The 7,572-nt window shown below is 50.6% G+C and overlaps 1 protein-coding gene across 4 annotated transcripts in view; it reads right to left on the minus strand.

Moving 5' to 3' along the window:
• Lats2 (large tumor suppressor kinase 2) overlaps positions 1–4,568 on the minus strand; it is a 66,576-nt gene extending 62,008 nt beyond the window's left edge. For 3 of the 4 annotated variants that reach the window (XR_010041717.1, XM_063232495.1, XM_063232493.1), the window contains exon 1: positions 4,430–4,568. The gene's annotated coding sequence lies outside the window, so the exon portion shown is untranslated. Of the gene's footprint in view, positions 1–3,743; positions 4,086–4,429 lie in introns of those variants that run through there. The other variant, XM_063232494.1, reaches the window with a different exon arrangement.
• Positions 4,569–7,572: the final 3,004 nt, after the last annotated feature.

The raw sequence follows: 7,572 nt of genomic DNA on the forward strand, positions 1-7,572 counted from the left end.
ATAATTAACTACCAACGCTTACACTAAATCAGGCAGATGGGTCAGGCCTCAAGCCAGATGCTAAATGTCAGGATCATAAAGCACAACGTACTTGGATGTTTCCACTCCAGCACCATCCAGGCCAGGAAGCCACAGGCCAGGGCTCCCTGCAGACTGAGGGTCTCTGGGGAGAGCAGTGGCTGCATTCTCTGGAAACTTAGGGAAATCCTGTGCAGACTGAGCAACTCCACTGTCCAATCCATGGTAGCGTTACAGGGCAGCCATGGGCTCGGCACTGCCCTGGGCCTTACAGCTAGCACCCTGGTAAAACAGAACCTCTCCTCTAAGCCAGCTCACAGTCCAGGTGTGAAAAGACTGCCACCACACTGGCCACGTCCCTCATCTTCCCTACTAAACACTTCACGTAATCTGCAGTGGTAAAAATTATCAGACCCACAGAAATTTGTACTCAAGATCTCAACAGGATGACCAGGTTGTAGATGAATTTACTATTAGTTCTTTGCAGCAGTCCTGACAGCAGGCAACTGAACAGCACCAACGTCCCCGCCACACCAACAGGGGATTCTCAGTCCTTGACATGTCCCTGCATCCTTGGCACCCACCTCTCGAAGTTCTGGATGCACCCCAGCTAGGGAGTCTAAGCATCTGTGCCATCTAAGAATTACTGTTATGGACAGAGCTCAGAAATACTGTGACCTACCTACGTTTATAGTGACACAGCTTGTAATAGCTAAATCTTGGAAACAGTCCAAATGCCCATCATCTGATGAATGGATAAAGATGTAATTTTTTAATACCATGAAGTACTACTTAGCAATAAAATAGGATATACTTGAGACATTTCTTAGGTAAATGGATGGACCTTAAGATCACACTTTTAGGTGAAATAAATCGGAAACGTAAATATGGGACTGTTTCTCTGGTGTGAGAAACCAAAAGTATAAACAAGGATCAACACATGTAGTACATATTGTGAATTAGGAAGAAAATGTTCAAATGGGAAGGGTATCCAGGGAGGGAGAAAAGAGGAGGGGAAAAGAAAAAAATGTGAAAAACGGGAAAAATAGATCCTAAACTTTTATAAATAGGGAGGGGAAGAGGGGCTGAAAGGAGAGTAGAGGAAGGGGAAAAAAGAATCAAAATATATCACGTCCAAGTACAAATCCTCTGATGAATGTGATTGTTATGTAGATCTAAAATGTACCCATAAACTTAATTTTTATTTTTATTTATTTATTTATTTTTGTCTTTTTCATTTTTATTGGTACCGGAGATCGAACTCACGACCGCCTGCTTGCAAGGCAGGTGCTTATGCCGCTGAGCTAAATCCCCAGCCCCTAAACTTAATTTTTAAAAAAGAGAAATCTTTTTTAAATCCCAAGACAGAAAAATGGGCACATGCTTGTTTATACCCAGAAGCATAGTTCTTCAGAGAGGCACTGAGATTATTTGAAGAAAGCCTTCTAGAAAATGCAAGGTTCCACCCAAACTGGAAAGGCTGTAGGGCTGACTCCATGGAGGCAGAGTGAACCTATTCTTGGAGTCTGGAACTTCCTTTGAGAAGGGTCAGACACAGACAAGACAGAAGAACAGGTGAATGACGCTGGGGAGGGACAAGTGCCATCTGGGGACATTAGTAAAAACCAGGAGCGCACTCCGAGCTAAGACTGAGTTAATCAGTAATTGACAGCTCCGCCCTTTGCACTCAGCCTCAGATAACTGCCTGAAGGTGGAGGCTGAGTATTCCAAACACAGACCTGGCTCCATTCAAAATCCAGCTTGTGCTCTTTAAAATCCCTACCATCCAACTCAGGGTCCACAAGATCTGTGTTATATCTGTGTTAACAAATACAAACCACAGCCAGGCATGGTGGCTCATGCCTGTAATTCCAGCATGTGGGAGGCTGAGGCAGGAGGATCCTTGAGAGTTCGAGACCAGCCTAGGCTACAAAGTGAGCTCAAGGCCAGCCTGAACTGCAAACTCTGTCCAAAAAAGACAAAAAAAAAAAAAAAAAAAAAAAAATACAAACCAATACTAACTACAAAATAGAAAATTTTTTCCTTCCTCCAGAAAAAAAAATCCTAATGTTGGCACACAAACTAAAAGAATTTGCTAATTAACTTTTTAAAAATACACTCAGGGCCAGGGATTCAGCTCAGGGGCAATAAGCACCTGCCAGGCAAGTGTGAGGTTGTGAGTTTGATCTCCAGTACCCAAAACAAAACAAAACAAAACCACTCATCACAACTAAGTTGACATGGTCTAGACAGTAACCAATACCAAGTCTTTGCAGAGTGAATAGCAAACATTAAGCAATGCCGAATTTACATTCTGATTTTAACATCACCACCAATTATCTTTATGGCCAACATCACTTTATCAGAATTTCAAACAACAAATAAATGACAGGAGCACTGCGAGGGTCGCTGACAGCCAGCGAGGGACTTCAGTAGCCAGGCAGCACTGCCTTCCAGCCCAGGAGCCCATCGCGCAGGGGCACCACCTGCCGCCCAGTGATTCGCAGCTGGAGACTCCAGCTGTGAAAGAAAGCACAGAACGGGCTCTTCAACAGCAGCAGAGATTCAGAGACAGAGCTTCGATCAGGCCTGATCGACTGCATTTGAGGAGCAGGATATTTTACCCCTAATCAGCACAGCTTGAGTCCTTCTGTATTTCCTCAAGCCAGCTACTACCTTAAACACTCTGTAAAAAAACACTGCTTAAAAAGTTTTCCTGTTATTCTAACCCTTCCATAAATATAAAAGCAGTTTTCAAAAGTTAACTTGGTCTGCTTTTTTTCCAACACAAAACACCACCAGGGGAGTGAAGGAGTAAAGAACTGAGACGTGTCCTGTACACACACCGATTCCCTGCAGTGAATGCAACCATCCTGAACTGCAAACATGGACTAACAAAAATTCAACAGCAGCACGGTACACCATTCTCTTCCATTTCACCCCCCAAGCTTTGGAATCTTTTCTGTACTTTTAGGTTGAATTTATCAACTTCCTCGCGGAGCCCTGAGCTGGCTACAGACAACACAGCATCTTACTGTAAAAGCATTACCCTCCCACTAAAGGAAAGTCCCTCCCACCAACGCTGTGATTTGCTGAGGGAAGAAACTCTGCTGCAGTTTACATTGATCAAACTTTCAAACTGGATCTACAGAGATCAAAAGAATTCCTGACGGTTCTATGGTCCTGTGATTTCAGTACTTTGCCTTCATAATCCTGCGTGACAGCCTCTATTCAGATATCCTTTTAAATTGCTTGACATTCTGAAGTGCATTACACGTTCAACAATGTACAAAGGACATCGGTGGATTCCTTCAACAACGTTCTCGCTACACGGATAATCAGAAAATTTTACGAGTTTGAAATATATTATGTTTTGTTAATTATAGTTATTTTAAACGGCCTTTCTTCCTGCATTCTTATTTAGGAAAGTTTTTTCTTACTACTGTATTGAAACAGTCGCTAAAGAAAAGCTCAGTCGTTCGATTTAGCACTCAAACGCGGTGACCGCCACTCGAGATAGGAAACGACGGAGCCAGGTCTACCTGGTGCGAGTTTCCTCGCGTGCAGCCACGCATTGGCCTCCGTGAGCCGGGCGAGGCCCCTCGGCTTCAAAGGGCCGGCGCGGGGCACAAGCTTGTGTGCTCACTCGTAGCTGGTGATTTACATTTCGGCACACTCAAATTTCTTTATAGATGGGGCAAAGCTGCCTTTAAAAACGTACATACTTCCAGAGCACTTTGTGAAGAAAGCCGCTGGGCTGTGCAGTCTTCTTTTTCCGCCTGGCAAACCCGTCCCGGCCAGCTACAGCGTCCACGCTACGCGGACTTTTCAGCCCAGGACGCGGGGCGGCGGGGCCGAGCGGAAACGCACACACTCCGCCCGGAGTCCGGCAGCGGTGTCTCCGGGGCAGCGCTTTGGCCGAGGCGCCCGCCAAGCCCCGAGCCTCCCCGGGTCGCGTCCCAGCCGGCACCGGCGCGGCGGAGGGGCCCTGGTCGCCCCGCGGAGGACGCCGAGGAAGGCCCGGCCCGGCCCGGCCCGGCCCGGCCCGGCCCGTGCAGCGCCGGGAAGCCTGCGAGCAGGGAGCCGCCGACGGCGCGTTCCAGCTGCAGCGCCCGGGCCGCGTCCCGCCGCGCCGGCGCCCAGCGGGCTCCGCGCAGCCCCGTCCCGTCCGGTCCCGCCGCGCCCCGCTCCGCCCCGCCGGCAACAAAGCGCGCCACGCCCGCCGAGCCCCGCCGGGCCGGCCGGGCCCCGGGCCGGACGACGACGAGCACGGACGAGGACCGACGACGAGCAGGGCGCAGAGCTGTGCGGCCCGGCCGGGCCGAGCACCACGCCCGCCCCTGCCCCGCCCGAGCCAGAGTCCGAGCCCGGCCCGGCCCGGCCGGGCCGCAGACTTCCGCCGGCCGCTCACCTCCGGCCGCTCTACTCCCGCGGGGGCGCCCGGGCCCGCCGCTCCGCGGCCTCGCGCGCCGGGCGGGGCGCCGATGGCAGGAGCTGCTGCGGGCTGCGCGGGCTCGGGGGCGCCGCGGGACGCGCGCGCGGCGACGGCTCCATCTTCCCGGTGCTCGCGCGGCTGCCGGCGCGGCCCAAGTGGGACATTCGCTACATTGTTGGCATTCCACGGGCGTCACGTGACCGCGCGTCACGCCCGCCGCATTCCAGCCGCCGCGCCGCGCCCGCCCCGCCGCGCTTCCTGCCCGCCGCGCCACCTGCCCGCGCGTGGCGCCGCCCCGCCGTGGAGTGGGCGCCGCGGGTCGGGGCCGGGAGGCTAGGGCCCCACGAGGCGGCTGTGGGCGCAGGCCGCGCCGGACGTGGACTCCGGTCCCGAACGCGAGCCTGTAAAGGTCGTCCCGGGACGGCTCGGGCCTAGCATCCCGGCCCCCTGGAGGCCGAGGCAGGACCATCGCGTATTCAGACCCAGCCTGGGACGTGTGTCCAAGACTGTCTCAAACACGGCAGGGGATGTAGCTCCGCACAAAGGCCCGGCCCGGAGCCCCATGGATACGGAGATCGCCGCAGGTCCCCCTGGAGGTTCTGGTTTATGAGAAGCGTCCTGCAGTGCGTAGGCCCGGACAGCGCTGCTCCCCTCGCCCCAGGCGGCGCGTGCGCGCACCTCAGCGGGACAACAGCGGGTCCCAATCCGCATCAGGCTCGGCTCCTAGAGCCTCCCCCCGCCGACCGCCCACGCTCCGTGGCGGGTGACAGGATAATGCATTTCCTCTTCAGTGAATAAACCTGCGACGGTCTAAATTTTAATCACGGGAAACAGTAATGAAGGTCACTTTGCCCCGGCTGGGTTTTTTGTTTTCTGTTTTCCTTTGGTGCTGGGATTGAACCCGAGGCTCATCGTGCCGGGCATCGCCCGCCCTTCCAGCCAGTCCGCGGCGGAGCTGCACCCCAGCGGTGAGGACGATCTGAGCTGCCTCAGGAGTGCTCAGTCTCTGTCCAGGCCTCTGCCCTCGCCCTACCCCGTCCAGCCTTGGCTTTTCCAGGGAACCCCAGACTTATCATGATTTCTCTGTCGATGAACTGTGGTAACCAAACCGTGGTCGCGCAGTCTGAAGTTCCCTGCATTGTTTATTGGCATCCTACGTGCGCTGCACGGCGGTGCAGCCCTGAGCCCCAGGCGCCTCCACCTGGGTACTTCACACCAACTCTGCTTTCTTCACTGCAGCCCCTAAGTCGGGGGCAGCTGCCAGACCTTCTCGGTGTAAATGAAAGGTCCTGTTCTGTCTGCCTTCAAGCGTATAAACATACGTTTAAAAAAGTGGTCAAATGAATACTGCAAAGAAAAAGGGATTCGATGGGGCTAGGGTTGGACTTCAACATCCCGAACAGCCCATGTATAAAAGGCATGGTTCCCAGCCTGTGGCCCCGTCGGGAGAGGTGGAGTTTTGAGAGAGTGTGGCCTGGTGGGAGGAAGTCAGCTCAATGGGTGCCCCCTGAAGAGGACGTGGGGACCCTGGCCCCCGGCTTCTTCTCTTTTAGCTTCCTGGCAGCCCTGCGCTCCAACCATGGGGTTCTGACTTCTGCAGCCCCAAAACAACAGAGGTTGTTTTCATGAACTGAAGCCTAGAGCCAAAATAAATCTTCCCTCCTTTCACATTGATTTTCTCAGGTATTTTGTCTCAGAGACAAAAGTTAAATGAACTTTGAACTCTGTCACTAAAATAATAAAAATTTTGCAGTTACATTGACTTTTTTTTTTTTTTTTTGTCTTTTTCCTTTTTATCGGTACCGGGGATCGAACTCACGACAAAGCAGGCACTTATGCCGCTGAGCTAAATCCCCAGCCCCTACATTGACTATTGTTACATCATTTACACAAGGAAAATACAGAAAACAACCCAAATACCCAAGATTACAGGAGGAGTAAAATAAAAGCTGATATTCCGATGACAGAATAAGCACTGTAACAAAATTGGAGAAAAAAAAGATAGCCAACTGAGTAGACTAGCTTAGGACTTGTCACAGGATAAGTGACTGCAGACAGAATTCAATACCAATGCAGAATGGAAAAAAGCAAGTTGAACTATATATATTCACACTGATACCATATTTATAAATATAATCCCAAGGAACCTATGCTGGGCCCGTGCTTCATGTATTACAGATGTGCACTGCAAGAGCACACAACCGGATTCATGACAGCTGCTGCCTGTGTAGAACGGAAGAGAGAAAATGGACAGAGGGGAGAAACATGACCACTTCAGCTTTGTCCGCAGGGCTTGCTTTCTTTTATTGAAAAATGGAGGCAAAACTGTCAAACTCTTAAAAGCTGTTGCTTCGCATCAATTGAGTTCTTTAATGCAGACTACAATATTCTTGGTGCCTCTTTGAAAAGCAGCTTTTAAAGTTTTTTAAATACATATATTTGAGAAGAGAGACACCCGGGAAACAGATTTCCAAGACAGAGCTGCCTGGGGAAACTGCTGCACCCTCCTTTGGAAGAGTGTTCCGGATATTCACGGAAGTCACCCCTCTCCCTGTTTCTTGAGCATAGCTGCTTGTCTTTTCAGAGTCTGCTACGAGCCATACAACCCAGGTGCTGGAGTTGTCACAGTGAGCAGAATCACTAGATTTATTGTCTGATGGAGCTGACATTCTGTTACGTTCAAGAAGAAAAACAGCACATGACAAAACAAGAGTTTAGTATCTCCTTTTGTGATCTAATGTTCTCCACATATGGGTGTATACATTTTTAAACTCCTAATTAGTATACAGTCTACTGTTAAAAACGAGAGTCTCGATGCAGTGCTTCTGGGTGAATTTTGTCTAAAATTATTGATACTTCTACAGTAGGATAGTTACCCCAAAAATGTTTAATGAAATATTCAGCCAAATAAATATGCCGCCAATGTATGCAGCCAACAAAGGGAGAGAAAAGCTAAAAACAAGGCAAGCAAAGCACAAAGCCTGCAGGAGTGGCAAGACTGAAGTGTATAAATCAGCATATTATGTGTACCTATTGCATGTGATTATTGCTCAAACCTTGTGCAGTATTTCATTCAATCCTCAAAACCACCACATTATTAACCCCTTTTAATAGAACAG

Source organism: Cavia porcellus, unplaced genomic scaffold, assembly GCF_034190915.1.
Source record: "Cavia porcellus strain 051 isolate PalLab524CR breed Dunkin Hartley unplaced genomic scaffold, mCavPor4.1 scaffold_21, whole genome shotgun sequence".
NCBI classification, from domain to species: domain Eukaryota; kingdom Metazoa; phylum Chordata; class Mammalia; order Rodentia; family Caviidae; genus Cavia; species Cavia porcellus.